This window comes from Pleurodeles waltl, chromosome 2_1, assembly GCF_031143425.1.
Source record: "Pleurodeles waltl isolate 20211129_DDA chromosome 2_1, aPleWal1.hap1.20221129, whole genome shotgun sequence".
Classification (NCBI taxonomy): Eukaryota; Metazoa; Chordata; class Amphibia; order Caudata; family Salamandridae; genus Pleurodeles; species Pleurodeles waltl.
The window spans coordinates 810,293,925-810,316,172 of record NC_090438.1 but is presented as its reverse complement, the minus strand read 5'-3'; the positions used below and the strand labels follow the sequence as shown (position 1 = coordinate 810,316,172).

The 22,248-nt window shown below is 44.8% G+C and overlaps 1 protein-coding gene across 8 annotated transcripts in view; it reads right to left on the bottom strand.

Annotated features, from left to right (window-relative positions):
• LOC138268696 (glutamate decarboxylase 1-like) overlaps positions 1-22,248 on the bottom strand; it is a 1,137,623-nt gene that overhangs the window by 134,602 nt on the left and 980,773 nt on the right. The gene's annotated exons all lie outside the window — the stretch shown is intronic.

The following is a 22,248-nucleotide window of genomic DNA, read 5'->3' as shown; positions in this document are numbered from 1 at the left end:
GGCAAAATAGTTGTTTTAATCAATAAAAATCACACATTGCCTGGCACTGAGGAAACTACTTTGTGTGTTGATGTGCCCTTTGTGTAAGGGCAGCAAGCCATATCTCAGAATGAAGTCGACCAATAGCTGAAGTGGGCAGACAGACTGTCCCTTGATGAATGTTAGAGGGGAGTGGAAGTAAAACGTGAATGACAGAACCACAGACTAATGGATGAAGTCTGGTTGAAAACACCTGTAGTAACTATGTTATACACATCATTTTAGTTTAATCAAGTTCTTGGCAAAAGCCAATCTGTCTGTCACTGGCTGTCAGCATCTTGCCTTTGGAAAATAAGGTGAGAAAGAATGAAAGAAAGAACAAAAGAATGAATGAAATAAAGAATAAAATAAAGAGGACTGCAAGAAATAAATAAAGAGGAAGGCAAGAAAGACTAAAAGAAAGAAAGATGAAGATAAGAAAGAAAGAGTAAGGCAAGAAAGAACGAGGAAGTGAAGAAAGAGGAAGGCAAGAAAGGGAAGAAGGAAAGAAAGAGGAAGGACAGAAAAGAAAACAGGAACATAAGAGGAAGGCTAGAAAGGAAAAAATGGAAGATGGAAAGTAAGAGGAAGGCAAGAAATAATGGAAAAAATGAAGAAAGAAAAGGGAAGGCATGAAACACAATAAAAAAGGAAAGAAAGAAATAGAGCTGAAAGGAAGAAAGAACAAAGGAAAAAAGAAATAGGAAGGGAAAAAAGAAAAAGGAAAACGGGTAAGAAAGAAAAAGGGAAGTGTTAGACCTTCCAGCTATATGGTGGTCTTCACCCAAACCTTTTGTTTTCTCCCCTACTGTTTGCTGAAAATCGTTTTGTTGGCCTTAGGAATCTGCTCACTTTACCACTTCAAACCAGTGCTAAACTGCTTGTGCTCCCTCCTCTAAACATGGTAAAATAGGCTTACACCAAATGGCACATTTCATTTACTTGTATGTCCCTAGTAAAATGGTACAACATGTACCCAGTGCTTGTAAACTAAATGCTACTAGTAGGCCTGAAGCACTTATTGTACCATCCACTTAAGTAGTCATTTAAAACATGTTTCAGGACTGCCATTACAGCCTGTGTGCAGTTTTAAACTTCCATTTAGACCTGCCAAAATAATCCCTTTGTCAGGCATAAACCTCCCTTTTCCATCCATAACAATCAACCCTGGGGTAGAACTTAAGCATCCCATAGGGCAGGGTGCATTTTATTTAAAATGTTACACATGTACTTTTAAGTTTTACGATTCCTGGTAGTGAAAAACTGCTAACTAAATTAGTTTTTTACTATTGTGAGACCTACATCACCTAGATGATAACATTAGGTTACTTATTACATCGAATACAAGGTAACTTTGTTTGGAAACAGGTAGAAAAGTCATGCATGGTCTAAAAAGAACTGTAATTTTAAATCCTTCTTAATGGTAAAGTTGGATTTTAAGTCACAATTCTGAAAAAGTCACTTTTAGAAAGTAGCTGCTTTTTTGCCCTAAGCATCTGATGCCTGTGTTCTGGGTAACATGACTGTGATTAGCACAGCAGTTGACCTTTGTGTATTCCTCTGAGACAGTGAGACAAAGTTTTTGGTAGGATGAATCATCCTGCTAGCATGTTTGGGGCGGAACTGTTCCCTGCCCCACATGTATTTCGAAGGAGCTACCTCAACACGCTCACAAAAAACTTCATGCTAGCCTACTGTCACCCTAGGTCCCTGGAGCCTACGAGGAAGGAATTAAATTCCAGCTCCATCTGCGATGGGGGGACTTCAACAGTTTCTTGCACTTCAAAGCCAGCACAGGTTTAAAAATAGGACCCTCAGACCCGCTTTTCATGTCACTCCTGGACCTGCGGAGGACACCTGGAAGGGCTGCCTTCTACTTCAGACCACAGGACTTCCTTGCAGCTTGAGGCCTGCTATGTACTTCAGAGGACTACCCTGCTACTGCCAAAGGTCTGCCCTGCTGCTTGAAGCTTGCCTTGTACCCTCAGATGACTGCCCTACTGCTTGAGGTCTGCCTTGTTGCTTGATCCCAGGACTACCAAAGTGACTCCAAGGGCCAGATGGCTGATCTCTTGTTCTGAGCTACACAGACACACCAAGCTCCAGAGGCCTCCCTGCAACTGCCATGCTGCACTAGACCTGCCTGGATCTGCAATAGGACCTGCCTGATTCCTACTGGTCCTGCTTGAGTGAGTTTCTGGTCCTCAAGAGGTGCCCGCCCTTAAATGTTGGGCTCTTTGGAACTGAGTTCATTCGTGCTGTGGTCTTGCTACCTGTGATGGCCACAAACATGAAGCTCTGGTAAACGTGAAGCTCCAGTAAACTGAGCTACATCGACAGCCGGCAACAGCTGGCAATGTGAGATCTGCACTTCGCGTTACAGTGACAACAGCCCACAGTGACCGCCAATGTGAAGCTTCAGCAATGACCATTTGAGGTGCCTGACAGGATCTTTGCTCTACAACGGCAAACGTCTGTAATGCCTGGCCTGCTTTTCACGTTGCACCAACAACCATCCGTGATGCTCTCCTCATGGGCTCACCCACTGCAAACTGGACCCTTCGTGCTCGACTTTGAGAAGGTAAATTTTTCAGCTGGACTAACCTGTTCCCTCTATCCAGATTATGCTCCATTGTGGTTGGCCTGAACTTTTGACTTCTCCCGGTCTAGCACGGCCAGATGACTGTGAGTGGTGCTTTGTGCTTTTAGGTGCCATACTTAACTTATCTTTGAAACCACATTGCTCCATTTCTACTGCTTAGATTTTTGTTGATTTGGCCTCGTTATATTTATTACAATTTTCTCTATTTTTCTAAATTGGTGTGGGATTTTTCTAGTGTTCTGTTTTTTCTTTGTTAATGTTTGAGTGCTGCATAAATACTTAACACATTGCCCCTAAGTTAAGCCTGACTGCTTTTGTGCCAAGCAACCAGAGGGGTAAGCACCTTGCCAGGGATTGTGGTTTCTTCTTGAGAAGAGTTCTCACGCTCCTCATTAAATTAAGCTCTATTTCTCTTGCCAGGTGTAGTGTCTTTTTGTCACAGCTTTACTGTTTGAAGCATTGCACAAGTACATGACACATTGCCTCTTACAGTAAGCCTGACTGTTCCGAGCCAAGGTACCAGAGGGTGAGCACAGATTAATTTCTGGTGTGCATCTGACTTACCCTGGCTAGGATTGTGGTTCCTGCTTGGACAGGGTGCATACCTCTGACAACCAGAAACCCAATTTCTAACACAAGGGAAGAAAGGAAGAAAGAGGGAAAGAAAGAAAAAAAGAAAGAAAGAATAAAGAAAGAAAGAAAGAAAGAAGGAAGGAAAGAAAGAAAGAAGGAAAGAAAGAAAGAAAGAAAAATAAGAAAGAGGGAAAACAATGAAACAGGGAAAGAAAAAAGAAGGAACAAAGGCAAGAAAGAATAAAGGAAAGAAGGAAAGAAGAAAAGAGGAACATTAGAAAGAAAGGAAAGATAACAATAAGCAAAGAAAAAAGGAAATAAGAATACAAGACATTAAGAAAGGGAAAGAAAGAGAGAAGCAAAGAAAGAAAGAAAGAGGAAAGAAAGACTTAAAGAAAGAAGGATAGAAGGAAAAAGCAGCAGATAGAAGGAAGGAAAGAGGTCAGAAAGAAAGAAATTGCAGCCAGACATGGTTGCTAAGATATAGAATCCACATGAGCTTACATTCAGAGTTCAAGTGAGCTGCTGATATGGTGTGGAAAAGCACCAATCAGATAGGAAATTTCAAAAGGAATTTACAGCACTGGCAAAAGACAGGAACTGATAATGCTAGAATGTGCCCTGTGCTCTCATCTGACAGAAAACATCCTGCTATAACATCCAGCTCCACAAAGACAACACTAAAGTAATATTAGATACTGTCACTGAAGGGAATCACCTTGTGTGCAGACATGTTCCTTGTGAAAGAACTAAATACAGTCACTCAAAGTAAAATCAGCCAGTGGCTGAAGTAGGATGATACTGTAGTGGGCGAAAGCAAAATGTGAATGACACAAGAACAGACCAATGGATGAAGAGAGGTGGATGAAATCTCTTTATGTAATTATATTATACATATAAATTTAGTAAAATCAGAATGTTTTGGCTAATGCCAGCCAGACCTAAAAATAATACTTATGACAGAACAGTTAAATCATAAGACATTTTTGCTAACAATATTGTAACATAGCTGATAAAACCATCTTCTTTTGCAGTATTATCACTTTACATCCTTGATTGCTTGAGTTGAACCTGTGAATATATTGGGCAGTGCAAGTGCACTCCTGCCAGCATCCTGGGAATGTGCACTGTCCGCTATGCAGACAGTGTGCATTCACAGGGTGCTCGTGTGTGACAGCATTGGCCTCCGCTCCCTAAGGGAGCGGAGGCCAATGAGGCCAATGCCGCCACACTGTTTCCACCGGGCTGACCGGCGGGGACGTCGTCATACTATGTTTCCACCGGTCAGCCTGGAGGAAACACCATAATACAATGTGGTGAGGCCGCCACCTTGATGGTAGCCTCATGCTCGCTGTATTGGCGGTCTCAACGGCAGTAGCGCCAAGATCATAATCAGCCCCTGATTCACAAACTGAATAGACAAATCCATTAACAATGCAGCACTACCCCTTACTCACCAGACTGCATGGCATATATCTCACCAGCTTCACCAGGGCCTCAAAGGCTCCTACCAAAAAGGAAACTGACTACATGATTAGAATTAGCAAATGAAGTCCAAATGATTTTCAATACAGAATCAGTGCACAATTTCACATGTCACAATCAAAATTGTATCAGAAAGAAATGCAGCTCTCCTCATCAAAACTTGCATAAGAAACATGCACAGCTTACAAGAGGCCCCCTGTTGTGTGTAAGACATTAGCCAGTCCTAGTGTGGCCTGTCCACAGGGTGTATTTGCTATCATTCACAAGCAACAAGAACATAAGCAGAGAGAGCCTTAGGGTCTCCAGCCATTGATCTGTTTGGGGAAAGCTCGTTCAGGCACTGCTTGAAGGAAGTGTTCTACACAGTTTGGATGAGGTCATGAGAGTATCTATGTCTCAGAATTAGTGAATGGCTATTAGGTGTGTTAGTCGGCCTGTGCAAAGATTGCCTCCATTTGCAGTGCATGCACAATGAATCAATGTTCATTCATTGTAATGGTGGTAGCTTTGCGCTATAAAAGTTTTTCCACATTTTTGTTGACAATGAAAAAACAGTGACTTTGCATCTAAATCTGAATTTGGGCTTAAATACATTTTGCTCCAAAATGCAACTGGTGCTTGAAAATATTTTTCTGTGCTGAATTTGCTGTTGCTCCAAGGGTGATATTACACCCAAAAATGTTTTTATCCTTAAATGTGATGCTACAAGGAAGAGCTAACTGTAAATGAGTGAGGACATGTGGTCAACAGGACCCACCTTGCCTTCATCCTATGGAAGAATCCTGTGGATTTACAGCCTGATCCTACTCACAAAGGCTGCAGACTCCCTGCCTTATTTTGCTGCAGACATTTCAGATTGAGCTTCTCTGTGGGGAAGTGGTGTCTTGGCCGTGAAGAAGCTAGATGGTGTTTACCTGGAGCTGGGCGAGCCAATCAAGAAGGGTGAAACTACCAATATGCGGAGTGCAGCCTAGCCTGTGCCTGTATAAGCTTCCCTCCTCAAGTGGTTGTGGCCGGCATTTGAGCCTTGGGAGTTGGCCTAACAATAAGCAGAGGTGAAGGATGATGCAGCGGAGGACCTATCTGTTTGTACTCCCTTTGCCACCTGATCTTAGGATTGCAAAGACTCTGAGGTGGATCCTGGGCCCTAAGAAACAAACAGATACCTGCCTGGCTGGGGTGGCTGCGACCAGAGGTGCCTACAATTGCCTTCTCCTTCCCCTCTTCCAGAGGCATGCTGGACAGAAAAAAAAGTACAATTCATAATTGGCAGCTATCATCCTAGGTGGGTCGCGGACGAAGAAGAGAAACAAATGCCTGCCATACCGTAGAGTGACAATGCATTATGAGTTCTAGACCTCGCTTGACAGCCTTGACTGGTAGGAGCCAGACTGTCACAGGCCTTTCAGACAATGGGCTACAGATCAGCCACTCCATTTAGATGCAGTCACCTACCATAACATCACATGACCTTGTACCCCTGAAAGAGAGGTTTCAGCCAGATACTGCTCTTACATTGGCGGCTTCTGTCGGGGTTGTGTTTACTCTAGTGGCTTTTGTTTCTGTTAGGAAACCATGGCAGGCCTACAGAAAACAAGTTCATGTCATCAGTAGGGATGTTAATGATGTCTTGCTCTACCAGGATGGGTTTGCCAGATCGATTTCCGCACTCTGCACACCATGATGTGATTGCCAACAAAAGAGTTGCCAAACCTTAGAAGCCATTTAGGATCAATGCTTAATTTAAGCCAGTGATTGCCGGTGGGGGGCACCAGCAACTATTTTTGGGGACCAACACTTTTTGTTATCTGCATTAGACGTTTACTGGGAGCACGAGATGGAAAAATAAAAAAAGCACAAAGTGCAAGTGCTCCCTGTGTAAATTGTATGTGTAATTGGCTTTTCCATGATTGGCACATTTGATTTACCAGTAAGTCCCTAGTAAAGTGCAATAGAGGTGCCCAAGGCTTGTAAATCAAATGCTACTAGTCGGCCACTAGTGGGCCTGCAGCACTGATTGTCCCACCCACATGAGTAGCCCTGTACACATGGCTCAGACCTGCCACTGCAGTGTCTGTGTGCACAGTTTTAAATTGCCAATTCGACCTGGCAGGTGTACCCACTTGCCAGGCCCAAACCTTCCTTTTTTATACATGTAAGGCACCCCTAAGGTAGTCCCTAGGTAGCCCCATGGGCAGGGTGCAGTGTAAGTTAAAGGTGGACAGTTTCTGGTGTGTTTTACATGTCTTGACAGTTAAATACTGCCAAATTCGGATTCACTGTTGCAAGGCCTATCTTTCTCATAGGTTAACATGGGGGCTGCCTTTAGATATCTTTTAAGTGCAGGTTCCTTTTGGAAGCAGACAGAAATATGGAACTTGGTGTCTTTGATCTCACAATTAAAAAATATACCTTTTGGTAAAGTTGGTTTTTAAATTGTCAGTTTGAAAATGCCACTTTTGGAAAGTGTGCATTTTCTTGCTTAAACCATTCTGTGATGCTACCTGCTTGTGTATTCCCTGTCTGGGCCAGACTGACAGTTGGGCAGTTTGTGAATCCCCTCTAGACAGTCACACAAAGGGAGCTAGGGTGTAGCCTGCATATCCTGATGGGCCATCGGGGTTACAGTGGAGGAAGGAGTGGTCACTTACACCTGAATGGGCTGTGCAGTCTCCAACCCCCTGATGTGAGTCTGGAGCTAGGCCTGGGCAAGGCAGGATTTTGTGAACAATAGAGTCTTTCCTTTGCAATTTGCCTACTTCAAAGGCAGAAAGGGGTATAAGTAGTAGACCCAAAGCCCCAGATTTTCAGATTACTTCTGGAACCAAGAGCAACCTCTGCCACGTAGGAAAGCTGGGTACTCCCCCTTTGCCTGTGACTGTGCATTCCTGGGTTGGCCTGCATTTGGTGCTTCTGCCTGAAAGAGCACAAAGACTGGACTTTGTGGTATATTCCTGCCTGTGAAGAATCTCCAAGGGCTTGGACTGAGCTTGCCTCCTGTTTTGAAGTCTCAGGGCCATCAAAGACTTTCCCTGCCAGCATCTGGACTCTCTGCTGGGACTGCTGCCCTGCCAACTGGTGCCCTATCCAGTCCCTGGACTCTTGAAAGGTGAAGATGGTAGAAAAAGGCTGAAATCCATGTACAGGATGCTGTGCAGGGAACATTTTGATGCACCACCTGCAACGCGGCTGTAAAAACATCATGCCACCAGCCTTGCAGCCGAAATCGATGCACCACCTGCATCGCAGTTAGAAAATCAAAGCATCACCTGCATCGCGGCTGGATAAATGGCGCAAAACCGGCTTGCAGCTGCTAAAAACGACACAAACCCCATGCAGCACAGTTTTCCATCACCATGAGGCTGGATTTCTAATGCATCATCACTGGGCGTCAAAGTCAACAAGAACTTGCAGGGATCCGAGGTGCCCTGTCCAGAAATCAATGCATCGCTCTCTTGCGGGAGAGAAAAACGATGCATTGCCTACCTGACCGGAGAAGAAACAACGCACGGCCTCACTTGCGAGTAAGGAATCAACACCTCACTGACTTTTCTGATGCACGCTCGCCCATCCAGCTTTATTTTTTGACCCATACCAGATACTCTGTGTAACAACGTTTCAATGTTTTCTGTGGAGTAAGACTCATTTTTTTTAAAATTCATATCTTGACTTGTGTATGTTGGATTTTTGTTGTTCTGGTCTTGTTTGTTTTAGATAAATATTGCCTATTTTTCTAAACTGGTGTGGTGTCCATTTTGCAGTGTTTTCGATGTATTACTGTGTGTTCTAGTATAAATACTTTACACATTACCTTTGAGATAAGCCTGACTGCATGTGCCAAGCTACCAAGAGGGTGAGCAGGGGTTGTCTTAGGAGTGTAACTCCCTTACCCTGACTAGAGTGAGGGTCCCTGCTTGGAAAGAGTGCAAATTGAGTGCCAACCAGAGACCCCATTTCTAATATCGAGATTCATCATAGTCGATGTTTCACACACCTTGGTGGTCAAACTTATGACTGCCCGACTCTTGCATTACATATGGACCAAGAGTTTATCCTGCCATAGGCCAGGCATGTAAGGCTAATATACTTTGAGAATGTGCCCATCATGATCTTTCCTGACAACTTCCAAGTGGCCCAGCAGCAATTAGTCACCTATTTCACAGTGGGGTGCAAGCTACAAGAGCTCATGCTCAAAGATATGCTACTTTTCATTGAAAAACTAAAAGTCATAGCAGATGGAATTTTACCATATCCACATCCCTAAGAACGGTTTAATCTCTGCGAGACAAATTAGCCCCACCCCCTTCAATGCAGACCTTTTATTAGCCTCCTCAGTTAGGACAGTCTGCCAGTATACCTTGATGATAAATCAATTTACTAAGGATCTTGGCATCTCCCAACCTTTCTATGAGCTCATCATCTTAGGGGATTGAGTGAGCATTAGTTTTTGTAATTGAGTTAAGCCCCCAATAGTCTATGCAGCACCAACATTTTGGGGTGATGCCAGGTGGTTCGACTTTAGATACCAACACCACTGGACTGGACCAAGGTATATTGGAGAGCTCAATCACCCCCAGATCCAACATCCTCGTCACTTCCTCCTTTATAATGTCTCTTAACTTATCAGACAACCTGTACATTTTCTTCTTCACAGGCATGCTATTTCCATTGTGAACATCATGGGTACACAGATGTGTGAGTGCAGGGGTCAGAGAGAAGAAAGAGACAAACTGTCCCAGCAACTGGTGACATTCTGCAGTCCCTCTGCTGCTTTGGGATCAGAGTAGGGAAGAGATGGACACCTTCCTCTGACCAAACCTTCTCCTTAGAAGATAGGGTGTCAAGGAGAGGTTCACTCTTCCCTTCCATGCCTTCATCCTGTCACCAGGAGCATAGTGACTTCAGACTTCTTATAGTGGGGTTTGAGATCGTTAATATGGAGAATCCTTATGAGGTTCTTATGGTCCACCAAGTAGGTGACCACCCCCTTTCTCTCCTTTACCTCATAAGCGCAGACCAGGGTTTTTTTAGGGCCCTGGGCTCCATTGCCTCCATAACCCTCAATTCTTGGCCAGGCTAAAAGATGACCAGAGTGGCCTTCTGGTCATATCAGGCAACATTACCTTCTGGCTGCCTTCCAGAAGAGCTGCATCTAATTTCTGAGAGCCAACATGTAGCTAACTTCATCCTTGGGAGGCTTTTTTGGAGCTTGTTCCCTCTCCCACCCTTCTTTCACCAGACTGAGAGGTCCGTTAATGGGGTTGCCATAAAGGAGCTCAAATGGACTGAACCCAACTCCTTTCTGTGGCACCTTCCTGCAGACAGAAAGAAGGCATGGCAAGAGGGTGCCCCACTTCTGCCTCATGGGCTTTGGTAGGTCCATAATCATACCTTTAATGGTTGTGATGAATATTTCAACAAGCCCATTACAAAATAGGGTGTGAAGAGCTTGTAAGTTACCTCACACTTATTCCACATTAACTTCATGTACCCAGGCATGACGTTTGTGCCCCTGTCATAAACTACTTTTTGGGGAACCCCACCCTGGTAAAAAAAACCTTCAAGGGCCCAGACCACTGCAGGTACAGTAATAGTCCTCAGAGGTATGTTCTCTGGGTACCTAGTGGCATGGTCCAGCAATACCAGGATAAATCTGTTACCTAAGGCAGTCTTGGGGCCCAGGGGCCCAATCATGTTGATGTCCACCCTTTCAAAGAGGGTGGCAACTAGAGATATGGGAACTAGGAAGCCTTTAGCTTTTCCACTGATTTCCCACTGGCCTGGCAGGTAGGACATGATCTGTAGAATGCATGTGAGATGACCTTCATCCGAGGAGATTAGAAGTGGGTGACAAGCCTGGCAAACATCTTATCCTGCCCCAGATGTCCTGCTAGGGTTATGTCATGAACCAGACCCAGTAGGAAGGCTCTGTAGCACTTGGGGACCACCAACACACAGGTTGCTCCACGGTCAGGAACCTTAGGCTCATTATATGGAGGTCATTCTTCCAACAGATCGGGTGATCTCCTGAGGTCTCACCAGCTGCCTGGGCCTCTAATTGCCACCTCAGGCCCTCAAGAGAGGGGTACTCTTTTTGTTTGCTGCAGAACTCCTCCCTGGATGGCTCACCCTCTGCTTGCCAAGCAGCCATCTCAGACAGGTCTCCCAGGGCAGCAATGTCCTACCATGTAGGCTCTAGGGCATTGCTCTCAGGTTCGGCCTCACCCTGGATCGTGGGAGTTTCAGGGGCAGGTTTCCCATGTCCGTGCCCTTCCTCTGCTTGGCAGCTACCTGGGCCATTTTTCCAGGCTCCAGGTCTCCTTGTCTACCCTCTCGAGCTGCCATGGACCTTGTGGTTAGGTACACCAACTCAGGCAACCCTAAGATCTTTAGGCGAGACTGGAGCTCCACTTCCTTCAAGATGGTGTGCGGTAAGCATTCCCTAGCAGACAATCTAAAGACATGGCAGGGCTCACAGCTACTTTCATGAAACCTGAGACTCCCCCACTGCAAGGGAATCAGAACCACAGGATAGTGGCCCTCAGGGGTGTCTGCTACAACAATTCTGTTGAATGTATTGGGGATTACCTGCTCCCAGGATTTTCGATGACACCTGATAGAAATCATATTGGCTCTTGTGTTCCTCAGAGCTTCCACCCTCTCTCAAATGATGGTGATCTACTGCCTGTACCTGGAAGTATTAGAAGGCATGTGCATGCAAGAGCTGTTTTCCTTTTTATTGCTTTAAACAAATTGGAAACTGGCCTTATGCTAACATAAGCCTTGTTTAATCTGTGCTCTATCTTGAATCACTGTTGTAATATAACACATGATGACAAGTTTTGTTTATTCTTTTTCTAATAAAGAAGTGCAAGTTTACTCTAATAAACAAAGAGTGTTCCCAGAGACTTTCCCAAGCACCATGCCTAACCAAGGACGTTCAAACTGTCCCAGGCTATCAATATCCAATGTATCATCTAGTATTGGCTCATACCCAGTTGGCTTATTTAATCTATTTGTAAGTCCCCAGTAAAGTGCACTACATGTGCCCAGGGCCTGTAGATTAAATGCTACTAGTGGGCCTGCAGCACTGATTGTGCCACCCACCAACATAGCCCCTTAACCATGCCTCTGGCCTGCCACTGCAAGGCCTGTGTGTGCAGTTTCACTGCCACTTCGACTTGGCATTTAGAAGTACTTGCCAAGCCTTAAACTCCCCTTTTTTCTACATATAAGTCACCCCTAAGGTAGTCCCTAGGTTACCCATAGGGCAGGGTGCTATGTAGATAAAAGGCAGGACAAGTACCTGTATAGTTTATATGTCCTGTGTTAGAAATGGAGTCTCTAGTTGGCAGTCGGTTTGCACCCTGTCCAAGTAGGGACCCTCACTCTAGTCAGGATAAGGGACATACCCGCTCAGATAATCCCTGCTCACCCCCTTGGTAGCTTGGCATGAGCAGTCAGGCTTATCTCAGAAGCAATGTATAAAGCATTTGCACATAACACACAGTATAAGTGAAAACACTATTATGATCCTCGCGGTGAGCTCCGGAGAGCGGCGTCGCTGATGTCGCTGTGTCGGTTCCGGAGTCGGTGCAGGATTCGTTGGGCCCTTGAGGTCACACGCGTTGTGGATCCAACTCCAGGCTGATGAAGTCAGGTGCGCCTAAGTGAATGGCGTCGGGGCTGTGGTGCGAAGCAGAACAACACGACGCGCGGTGCCCACAGGTCACGCTGCAGGCAGCGACTCGGTGACGGCGTCCAGCAGCATTGGTGAGACCAGGGCTGCGGTGTGAGGCGGGGCGGTGTGACGTGCGGTGTCCACAGGTCACGGTGCAGGCAGCGGTGTCATGGTTGCTGAAGCACTGTCGTCGGTAGGCCGAAGCCAGCAGTTCGGTACAGGACAGTACTTTGTGACCCTCACGAGTGGTGTCAACAGGCCATGGTGCAGGCAGGATGCCTGGTGACAACACAGGAGTCGATGGTGCTGGCGTCGGTGGACCGGGTCTGTGGTGCGGGATGGGATGGTGCTTCCTGTACCTCACGAGCGGTGTCAACAGGCCACAGTGCAGGCAGCGGCACTGTTGTCAGCAGGAGCGGCGTCGTCAGGGATGCCCAGGCTGCGGTGTGAGCAGGCGATGCCGGAGTGCGAGGCCCACAGGTCGCAGTGTGATCAGCGGCTCGGTGAAATCATCCGATGATGGCATCGGTGAGACCAGGGTCGCAGTGCGAAGCGGGGCAATGCGACTCCGTGTGGTGTCAGCAGGTCACAGTGCAGGCCAGTGGCGTTGTTGGTGGCGTCACAGTGGTTTCTCCTCTTGAACAGCACAAAACACACAGACCTGTGCTACAGGTCGAGGAAACTGAAGTCTTTGGTGTCCCTGAGACTTCCAACAGGAGGCAAGCTCTACTCAAAGCCCTTGGAGAATTTTCTCAAGCAGGACACACAGCAAAGTTCACCCTTTGCACTCTTTTCAGGCAGAAGCAGCAACTGTAGGCCAGTCCAGCAAAGCAGCACAGCAAAGGGACAGTACTCCTCCTTCAGCTCTTCTCCTTGTAGAGGTTCCTCTTGATTCCAGAAAGATTCTAAAACTCTGGGGTTTTGGGTCTTCTTCTTGTACCCAGTTCTGCCTTTGAAGTTGACAAACTTCAAAGCAAAGCCTCAAGTGTTTGCAAGATCCTTCCTTGTCCAGGCCAGGCCCCAGACACTCGCCAGGGGGTCGGAGATGGCATTGTGTGGGGGCAGGCACAGTCCTTTCAGGTGTGAGTGACCACTCCTCTCCTCCAGCACAGATGGCCAATCAAGATATGCAGGCTACACCCCAGCCTCCTTTGTGTCACTGTCTAGAGGAGAGGTGTGCACAGCCCAACGGTCAAACTGACCCAGACGGGGAATCCACAACCAGGCAGAGTCACAGAATCGATTAAGCAAGAAAATGCCTACTTTCTAAAAGTGGCATTTTCAAACTAACAATCTAAAAACCAACTCCACTAAAAGATTTATTTTTAAACTGTGAGTTTAGACACCCTAAACTCCACATTTTTATCAGCTCTCAAAGAGAATCTGCGCTTTAAGGATATTTAAAGGCAGCCCACATGTTAACCTATGAGAGAGATAGGCCTTACACAATGAAAATTTGCCAGTATTTCACGGTTAGAACATACAAAACACACTAGTATATGTCCTACCTTAAACATACACTGCACCCTGCCACGGGGCTACCTAGGGCCTAACTTAGTGGGTACACTTGCCAAGTCGAATTGGCAGTTTAAAACTGCACACACAGACACTGCAATGGCAGGTCTGAGTCATGTTTACAGGGCTACTAATGTGGGTGGTACAACCAGTGCTGCAGGCCCACTAGTAGCATTTGATTCACAGGCCCTGGGCACCTCTAGGGCACCTTACTAGGGACTTATTAGTAAATCAAATATGCCAATTATGGATAAACCAATCCACAGTACAATTTATATGGGGAGCACTTGCACTTTAGCACTGATTAGCAGTGGTAAAGTGCGCAGAGACTATAAACCAGCAAAACAGAGTCCAAAACCAGGAGGTCATAATGCAAAAATACAGGGGAGACACGACAAAAAGCTGCCAGGTCTAACATCCTGGTAGTGTAAAACTCCCAAATTCCTTTTTCATTGCTGTGAGGCCTGCTCCTTTCATAGGCTTACATTAGGGCTACCCTCATATACTGTTTGAGTGGTACATTCTGATCTAAAAGGAGTAACAGGGCCATATTTAGTATAGAATGGTAATATAAAATCCTGCTGACTGGTGAAGTTGAATTTAATATTACTATTTTAGAAATGCCAGTTTTAGAAAGTGAGCATTTCTCTGCACTTAAATCCTTCTGTTCCTTACACTCCATGTCTGACTAGGCTAGTTGACAGCTCCCTTGTGCATTTCACTCAGACAACCACAAACACAGGATGCTCAGACACATCTGCACCCATCTGCATACTGAATGGGTCTTCCTGGGCTGGGAGGGTGGAGGTCCTGATTTTTACATTACAATGAACTGCCAAACTCCCTACTGGGACCCTGGCAGACAGGATGGAACTGAAAGAGGACCTTGTGCACTTCTAAGCCAATCTTTGAAGTCTCCCCCATTTCAAAAGCACATTTGGGTATTTAAACCGGTTCTCTGACCCTACCAACTCAGACACTTCTGGACAAGATACCTACTGGGGAAGAAACTCTGAACCAGAACCTGCAACCTGCCAAGAGAAGCTGCCTGGCTGCCCAAAGGACTCACCTGACTGCTTTGCTGAAAACGACTGTTGCCTTGCTGTTGCCCTGCTGCCTTGCTGCCTTCTAGCTCTGCTCAGAAGTGCTCTCCAAGGGCTTGGATTGAGCTTGGCTCCTGTTTTCTGAAGTCTCAGAGCCAAAAAGACTTCACTTCTGCAAAGAAGTCCTTGTGCAGTGAAATTTTGACTGCCGGAATCGACGCACAGCTGCATCGTGGTGAGAAAATCACTGCATGCCGAACCGGAACAACGCAGCCAGCTCCCCGAGTAGTGATCGACTCAGCGCAGCATTGCGTCTGGAACTTTGATGCACGGCCCACTCGATTGACCCATAGCGCCTAGCCGAGCCAGAACAACGCATCCGGACTTCATGTGAGAAGAATCAATGCAGCGCCTGCCATGTGACAGAGATTTACCTGCATTGCCCACTGGATCGACGCAGCTCCTGTGACTTCGTCCTGCACGCCCTAGATTTCTCTGCATGGTCCCCAGGGTGTCCAAATACCCTGCAACCCAAAGAGGATCCATGTCTGCACCATGGAAATCAACGCAAAGCCATTGTTGCATGGAAAAGCATAGACACGTTGTCTGTGTGCACCCGGAGAAACCGACGCACACCTCCACATTTTTCACGCATCTCCTCCTCTGCGGTACCATGTGGATAATTTCAATGCAAACCAGGTACTTTGTGCTTGCAAGAGACAATTACTGATTTTTAAGAACTAAAGACTCTATTTATCATTATCAAAGTGATATTTCAACTTGTACTTATCAAATTTTGATTGTTTTGACCATATTTTAACCAGATAAATATTCTCTTTTTTTCTAAAACTGTGTGGTGTATTTTTGTGGTGTTTATACTGTGTTATTGCATGATTTATTGCACAAATACTTTACACATTGCCTTCTAAGTTAAGGCTGACTGCTCAGTGTCAAGCTACCAGAGGGTGGACACAGGATAATTTGGATTGTGTGTGACTTACCCTCACTAGTGAGAGGGTCCTTGCTTGGACGGGGGTAACCTGACTGCCAACCAAAAACCTATTTCTAACACACACCAACAGATCTTGTAGCAGACATGATGGTTCCAGATGGATCTGACAAGTACTGATAAACTAATTGGCCATAGAACCAAGTACTGCAGCTTCATGGTCCAGATGGGTTTTCCCTGAGATTTAAATTGACCCAGTCCCAACCTGACCCTGGTTCTGGGACACGAGGTTCCTGAAGAAGAATGATGTGAGTTTCAATAGGGAGTTTTATGCATGCAAAAAATGAACAAGTTGTGGAGCAGTGTATGTTGGGAGTTATAGTAGAAGCAGTGTGATGAAATGCAGTAGACAGATTTTGAGAGTAAGTATTATGTGGCTTTAGCTTTTGGATTACTGGCAACAACAGTCATTGTGTTCTTGATAATATTCTTTGATTTCTGAAATCGACAAATGTACCAATTGTGCTACGTAGAACTGAAGAGAGGAACCTCAAGCTAGAGTATTAAACTGTGGAACCTTTCTGCTACGGTAAAGTGTACTGTGAGACGCTATTAGTCACACCAAGATAGGGACGTAACTTCATTTTGCCCGATTGCATTAACTGGACTCGCTGTGGTTCATTCCTTGGTGTACAGGAGTGAGCGTGCTGTATAGTGACCTTTGCAGTTCTAAGGCATACTGCTGTGTGAAAGGTGGTAGTACCCTTGCTGTTGTAGCGATTTCTGTTCAGACAAAGCAGACAATGAAGAATTTACTGAGAAGTGGTTTAGGAGGTTTCAGTAGTGTCATTTTGGTCTCACGCAGGGACTAGCTGGCGGACGCCATAGCAATACTGCAATAGGGTGTCCCTGACAGAGACGTGATGGTATTGGTGGGCAGATCTTGAACCCAATAAAGTGAACAATGTGAGAGTTTAGAATGTAGAACAATGTATCCATTGTCGAAAAAAGAGAAAGATGTTAATAATGAAGAAACATTTCCTCTGGAAGGTACATCAGCTAGGGAAATGGCAGACAAGAAAGGGTTAAGAACATGTATGTGGCTTAGCCAATGGCAAGAATACACATCCAAAGATGGGGAATTATGATTCCCATTAAGTGGAACTTTCCATATCCCTAGAAAAGAGGATTTGGGGAGAAGAGAAGACACTTGAAACCTCAGCCCGGGCCCACACAATTCAAAGCCTTAAGTCCTTGGAAGCAAATGGCAAGAGAAAAAAAAATTAAGAAATTTGTATTAAAAATCCACAGTACAGGTCATTTGTGGAGAAGCATGCAGGATGATAAAAGGCAGGGAAAGTAGAGGAAAGAAATTATTGAGACTGTTGAAGCCTATCCCTTGATAGAATGTGAAGAGATAGACAGAGACACCTAAAAAGGAGATAGAAATAGAGAGTAAGGAGGAGCAATCCTTTATTGATGGGCTCCTCAACATATGACCACCCTCATACAGTACAGCAGCAGCTGGGCCGAGTGCCACAGCCCTAGTAGTGATTGAGCTGAGGATGACAGCAGACTCCCCTATAGAAGCTCGTGTACCACCAAGCTATTCAGAAACTGCTGTCTCATCTCCTGTAAAGATCCCTGTACCTGTAGCTGTGAGCACACCACCCTTGCCAGGTACTATAATCGCTTCCCGGTTCAAGGCACTTGTTAGCACTGCAACTGGAGGTCAGACAACCAGTACTACCTACCCAGTTAACTCGCCAGCAGAGGGCAAACTCCACAGCGACTGAGTGTTGCCCAGCTGAAAATAGAATTCGAAGAAATGGTTAAGGGAAACGTTGGAATAGATTTCTTAGGGCATTACAATGAGAGTGGGCAAAGATCAGCAAGAGAGGCGCATGGGATGATGGAAAATGTGACGGATGAGTGTGATATTGACAAAATTCAGCAAAAGAAGTTGCAGAAGAATGTGTGGATGATCATGGGTGAGAAGGAATTAAAATTGCTGAAGTTGAGAAAATTAAAAACTCATATAAGGAAGTTGATTGAAATATTAGGGAGTGGAGTGAGACTGCAGAATTCTAGGAACTGTGGATCAGAAATGGGATGCTCAAGATGAAATGTAAGAAAGAGAACACAAAGGAAGATGAGAAAGGAGCCACAGAAGGGATGATGAAGGAGTATCCTTCGAGAAAAGTACAGGGAGGAGCATAGAGCATATGCCCATGTCCCAGGTCACAATCAAATATTTTCCATTTTACAAACTCCCTTCCAAAATTCAAAGAGAATCCTGGTCAATGGTATACTTAGACGGAATAGACTGTGACCATTTCAAAGGTCTTGTAGAAGGAGTTGGATGTGTTATGTGAGGTGGTGGTCCCAAAGGACTTGTGGGCAGAATGTAAAAGGGTAGTCGACTGTACAACGCAAGAACCCCCTGGGATGGTAGGGACAAACGCACCTTCAACCATAGTCAAAACTACATATGACTAAGTCATAAAACATTCGAAGACAAAGGTTCCCCAAACAGGAATGAATTGGCCCAGGAACCTTGAAGAGCCGAAACATTAGGTGCACACTTATTTTGAGAGGTAAATGCAGGTGTACAGGGAGGACAGGGGAATGAACGATCTGCTTGGAGATAACATGGGGAGGTTTGTTTCCTCTTTTGTGCAGGGCCTGAGACCTGAAATCAGTAACCAGATTGTCCAAGGTGATGGCAGAGCTAGCCAGTTGATGAGATTCTGTGGTATGATAAATATTGTAGTGACATGTTGGAAGCCAACCAAAAGGGGCTTAAGGAGAAGTATATGAGAGCCCAACCACAGTTAGCACAGAGTGAAGGGACAAAGGGATGTAAAGATCCTCCTAACCCAGTTAGAGGATTACAATGCAAGGAGTTTCCATGACATATGGAATAAATGCCCCTGAGATAGGGATAGGCAGAGGTAATATGTCAGGAACCAGCATGTGTCCAAAGAAGTTACCCCTTGTCACATTTGCAACAAGGTAGGGTATTGGAAGCGGGAGTGTTGTTATAACCCAGATTGAGTCATGACCCAGGCCGCATATTTTAAGGGGTAGGGAAAGCTTCCCCAATACCTAGATCGCCATGTCAGGCCCAAAGAGCCAAAGGTCTATTATGCTAAGGAATTCCTCTAGCCTAATGCAGGGGTATTCCACACTTCAAACTGAGCAGCAGAGCACCCCACAACCCGATGATGTCTCAAAAGGCACAGTCTCTATTATGTTTGAGACTTCCACAGAATTTGATCAGGGCCAGTGACGGAGCCTGAGCGGGAAGGAGGAGTGCATATTTGATGCAGACCTGAAGTGGACCAGAGTAGACTGTATGTAGATGGGGAGGTTAACGGACATTCCATATCTTTCCATGTAGACGCATGTGCCACTCGCTTGACCGCTAGAACAATTGAGGTTCCTAACTCTCTCTCAGGATAAGAAGTCCAGGTTATAGGTATTACTAATCAGCAGCATATCAACCAAAGTACTGCACTTCTTCCAGTAGAAATTGAAGACATCAGAGAACAACACTAGTTTGTGGTTTGTGTTTCTAGTCCTGTAAACCTGCTAGGAAGAGACCATCTTTGTAAACTCAACTGTGTCATTTACTGCAAGCAAGACAGAGTTGGAAAGACAGATAGTCAAAGAGGATGTCTGGGATTTCACAGGGAGAGAAATTGGATTGATCAACGGTGCCAAACACCTAAATATCACCCTCCAGCACAATGCCATTTTCCCTTAGACTCGTCCTTACAAAGTGACCCCAGAAGCCATTGCAGGGATTAGCTCTGTTATTGAGAGCATGATAGAACAGTGCATTTTCAAACAAGATATTGGGAGTTCATGTAATTCACTGATTAAGGCCGGCCTTACAAAAAGCAAACAAAAAGTGAAGGATAGTTCAGGATCTCCAGACAATAAACCAAATTGTCATTCCATGCTATTCAGTGGTACCAAAACCTACTGGGATCTTATTCTAAATTCCTCCAGAGGCCAAGTAGTTTATGGTCAATGACCTCTGTCAGTCCTTCTTTTTGGTTCCCTTACATGAAGAGAACCAGTTTCTGTTTGGAATTTGGTTCCAGGAGAAGGTTCTTGTTTAGTGTCACGCTCCACAAGGGTATGCTGAAAACCCATCATACTTCAATCAGATACTCAAAAAGAATCTAGAATCTCTGCAGCAACCATGCAGTTCAACCCTAATTCAGTACATCGAAGATCTTTTAATTGCATCGCTGACAAAGAAAGCTCATAAACAAGACACAGTTGCTCTTGCTGAGACTGGGCATAAGGGTTCACCTGAGAAAATACAATATTGTCAGAAGGAAGCTATGTATCTGGGACATCACATAGAAACAGGAGTGAGACGAGTGTCACATGAGCATATAGAGACAGTTCCTAAGATGAAGCTGCCAGAGAGAGGTGTGATTGTTCTTGGGCATTGTTGGTTTCTGCCCGAAATGTATCCCAGACTTTTCCTTTGTGGCGAAGCCTTTACTGAGCCTGACTCACACTGATGTCAATGACACAGTACCAAAGGAAGACTAAAGCATGGACGCTTCAGTGAACTCAAGAATTTAATTTGCAGTGCACCTGGTCATAGAATGCAAGACTATAGAAAATAATTTGTGCTCTTTTCCCATGAAAGAGATGATTGTGAATTGTCTGTACTAACACAAACCCATAGGGAAAATAGGTGCCCCATTGGGTACTTCTCAGCTACTCTTGATCCAGTGGCAGCAGCATTGCCTGGTTGTCTCAAAGCGATTGCAGTGCTGAGCCTGAGAAATTAGCAGAGGGGGCAGTGATGGGCTACCCACCAATTGTAATGAACCCTCACTCAACTGAGATTCTCGTGACTTCTATAATATGAGCACCATCCTTTGGCTGAAGGAGGTCTTCGACTGGGGAGTCTCCTGTTTGCTGCACATCACAGGGGCGTGGTTATTGTTCGATGATGGCTGCAGAAGAGTCTGATGGCAGCCTCCTTTCTGGACCACAAAGAGAAGGGTGACAGCAGCCTTTCGGCAGCATGCTTGATGTATGAATGATTGGCCAAATCTCAGTGGTAAGAGTGAATTGTGCTGAGTTGAACTGATGCATAGAAGATGTTAGTTTTGGAAAACAACATTATTGTTGATGTTGAATGCACATTTGCGAGGCAGGTCCCACATATCCTTTTCTTGTTGGAACTATTGGGGATTATATGATGCTTGTCTCTTGTGAGAACTGAACTATAGCAACTTAAACTATTGGAAGGGCATAACAGTGAATGCTTAACTGTTTTATAGACTCTAACGAGACCACTCAAAGGGTCTACAGAGTTGTGTTTGGTAGGTATTCTGGTATACTGCAAACTAATGAACAGTATACTGATTCTGTTGCTGATTTACTAGGGTTTCTTGTTGCTCATTATCCTTTCCCATAGTACACTAGACGGTCTTACTAACAAACACCTCTTGCTCCAGAAACCAAAACCAAGGGTTGCAGGTGAGTATTGCAGGAGTCCTTTTAGTCACCAGATGTGGGAGATATGTTTAGTGGCAGTTACGAATTTCATTTTTTTCCCTTACAGGTCTCCTTTCCCACAGTTCCTACCACAACACCCTTTCCTTCACCTGGCCCCTCCAATAGTCTGTGTCATACTGGCATTCATACTTGGTGATGCCTGGAGGTGGACATTCTAAACATCGAGCTGAGCAAGCTTTGAGAAATCAAAGGCGTTCCGACATTTGCTGATTAACGTTGATCAACTCCATCTCCATTGTAGCAAGAAGATGATGAGGTAAACTTGAATTTTGACTGAAACAAGTACTAAAGAGAATTTAGTAAAAAATGGAATTTGATGTCAGATTATTGTCAGGGATTTTAGTTTTACACAAAGTCACTGAGTGCCACTGCACAAACACAAGTACTTGATCCAACCACTGGGCGCCAATGTAAGTAATTGGGTTTCTGAGTGAAGGGGTGAGGATCCTTCTCAAGCAACAACCACAATTCTTGTCAGGGTGAACCACAAAAGTCACTAAATTAACCTGTGCTTAAACCTCTGATAGATCACTGACATAATATTGATGTATACAATGTTGAAACACAAAAATATTGGAAATTCAATATCAATTCCAAAAATATAAACTCCATATTCTTAAGTGATAAACCCACAAATATCGAGAACACAAATATCGTTGTTAAAAAAAACATATTTTTACCTATATCAAAAGCAAACATATTGGAATCCAAAATATCATTACCTTTAAATAAACATATCATATGTCAAAAATATCAACTCACACAATATCGACTACAATATTATTGCCAAAATAATTAATCATTTATGACTATATAAAATCACTTT